Consider the following 2877-nt stretch of genomic DNA (forward strand, 5'->3'; position numbering starts at 1 on the left):
AGAGGTGAGAAATGCTGAGTCCTAAGAGCTCTTCACTTCCCTATTAAAGCCCACTTTCCCTTTTACTCTTGGGTTCCACGAAACTTTGCTGTATTCTGTGATAGTTACTTTTTCTATTTATGCTGTAATTTAGTTTCAGTTATCTGCAGCCAAAGAAGCTTGACTAATACAGATGAAGAAAGTCTAAGAACCTAAAATAGCCTCTGAAAATATGGCTAAGAAATTCAGAAGAGCTGACTAACACCCGGCCAGCACTGAGGGGCAATACAGAGGCAGATCCCAGTTCTCACTTGTGAGACCCCCTCTGAACTTCCCACTAGAACATTTATGAATAAGTAAGTACTCAAAAATATGTGAACTGACAACACCACTGGACACTGTGAGAGAAATCCAAGGCCAGAACGTAGGGGACTTTCCACTATCTTCCAAGTGAATGAGGTTGGGTTGAAAATTATCCTCTTGATCATACCTCTGTGTTCTCTAAACTAGCACAGTAATGAATGGCTGGGGAAAAGTTGAGAGGTCTGACTCAGCTCCATTAGGAGTTACCATTAAGTAGCTTGAGAACACCTCTCTGAGAAAGCCAGCTTTGCCATTCATCTGTGAAAATGACAAAGATGTTCTCAAGGCAAGGGCTCAGAAAACACACCATCGTATAGCTTCCTGTAAATGTCATTCAAAGACTAAGAACACCGTGCAGTAAGTATGGAAACTAAGGTGTGCATGTGTGCTAAGTTGCTTCAGTCGTGTCCGGCTTTGTGACCCTATGAACCCTAAAGTAGCCCCCCAGGCTCCTCTGTCCATGGGATTCTCCAGGCAAGAATACTGGAATGGGTTGCCACTTCCTCCTCCAGGGGATCTTCCAAACCCAAGGATGGAACCCACATATCTTATGTCTCCTGCATTGGTAGGCTGGTTCTTTACCACTAGCACCATCTGGGAAACGCTTGAAACTAATTGAATGTACACTTAGTTTTTTGGAGCTGGTGGGGGATATGGTTTCAAAATTGACTAAGCAAAAAACAATTCTTTAAAAATTCTTAAAAAATGAGCAAATGCTTAACATATGTTATACTATAACACAAAAAAACAAGGAGGGGGGGCTGAAGAAAGGAGATCTGTACATAATAGCAAATGTTGTTCTTAACTTTAATAGCCATAGAAATTTATTTTAACCATGTGGCTCTTAAACCTATAACCTCAAACAGCTTTAAATGGGTTGTCTACTTCCAAATCACTTTAAGATATGAAAGCAAATAAAATACAGCATAGGTCCCAGATGACAAGAGTTGCAAACAAAGAACATAGGGGAGCATAAGGAACAGAAAGCATACATCAAGAGGACTGAAATAGCACAAAGAATATTGTTAATGTTGTTAATATCGTTAATATTAATATTGTTAAGATATCATTTAATGACATGTCAAAATGTTTTATAATAGAATGTTAAGGGAACAAACAGGCTAAAACACCACACACAAATAGATGCAACTGTGTAAAACATGTATAGAAAAATCTAGAAGGAAAATGAAAGAATGTTTAAATTAGTTGCATCAGGGTATTTTTGAATTTCTTCCATTTCTCTCTTCTTTTCTGGTGTTTGAGTTTGGGAACAACGGAGATGTATTACTATATTAGGCAAGGCTCATTATTGCAAGCAATAGAAACTGACTTTGGCTTTCTTCAATTTGGAGGGCAGGTAGGCAGCCTGGAAACCCAGGGAAATCTTGACATTGCAGCCAACAGAATTCTCTCTGCTTCAGAGGGACATCAATATTTTTTTTTTCCTCTCAAGGCTTTCAACTGATTACATGAGGCCCATCAACATTATGGAGATTAATCTGCTGTACACGAAGTCTGCTGATTTAAATGTTAATCTAACCTAAAAATACCTTCACAGCAACATCTAGACTAGTGTTTAACCAAATATCTGGGTACTGTGGCCTAGCCAAGTTGTTGTGGTTTAATTGCTAAGTCTTCTCCAACTCTTGGCAACCCCATGAACTATAGCCCACCAGGCTCCTCTGTCCATGGAATTCCCCAGGCAAGAATATTGGAGTGGGTTGCCGTGTCCTTCTCCAGGGGATCTTCCTGACCCAGGGATCAAACCCCCGTCTCCTGCTTTGGCAAGTGGATTCTTTACTGCTGAGCCACCAGGGAGGCCCCTAACCAAGCTGACGTGTACAATTGACCATCATGGCATCCAACTGGTTGAACCCAGGCCGTGTACCAGAGTCCTGGCAGCCAGAGTGCGGGGAAGGAGGGAACTCAGGTTCACTGCTACAGTGAGAAGCAGTGCTCTGCGCCCCGCCAAAACAATCTATGGTGGGGGGTATCCCAGAAACAGGTCAGGGAGCTAGGTGTTGCAAAGCACTTTTTTAAAAAGACAAACATTTGACGCAGTTATATTTATAAACGACAAATTTTTTTTTCCTTATGAACAAATTGCAAGTTCATCAGCAAATCCTTGGTGAGATTTAGAGACCATGAGTCATAGTAGTTGACTTAATTCAGTTGCCTGCGAGCTCTGCCCCAATTTCCCCACCCACCTCCCTCATGCTTTTCACTGCCTGCCTCATCTATATCGGGGAGCCCACCTAATCACCCACACCAGGAAACTGGGCTTCATCCTTGACCGTCCCTCCATCTCACTCCATAGAACCAATCAGTCACCAAGTTCTACCATCTCAAATGTCCCTTCCCTCTGTCCGACTGGCTCCCATCCTGATGCAGGTGTTTATTGTCTCTCACTGGGACTGTTTCCTGATTCTCCCAGTGTGATCTGAATATTCACTGAAAGGACTAACGCTAAAGCTGAAGCTCCAATACTTCGGCCACTTGATGTGAAGAGCCGACTCATTGGAAAAGATCCTGATG

This window comes from Bos mutus, chromosome 9 (assembly GCF_027580195.1).
Source record: "Bos mutus isolate GX-2022 chromosome 9, NWIPB_WYAK_1.1, whole genome shotgun sequence".
Lineage (NCBI taxonomy): Eukaryota > Metazoa > Chordata > Mammalia > Artiodactyla > Bovidae > Bos > Bos mutus.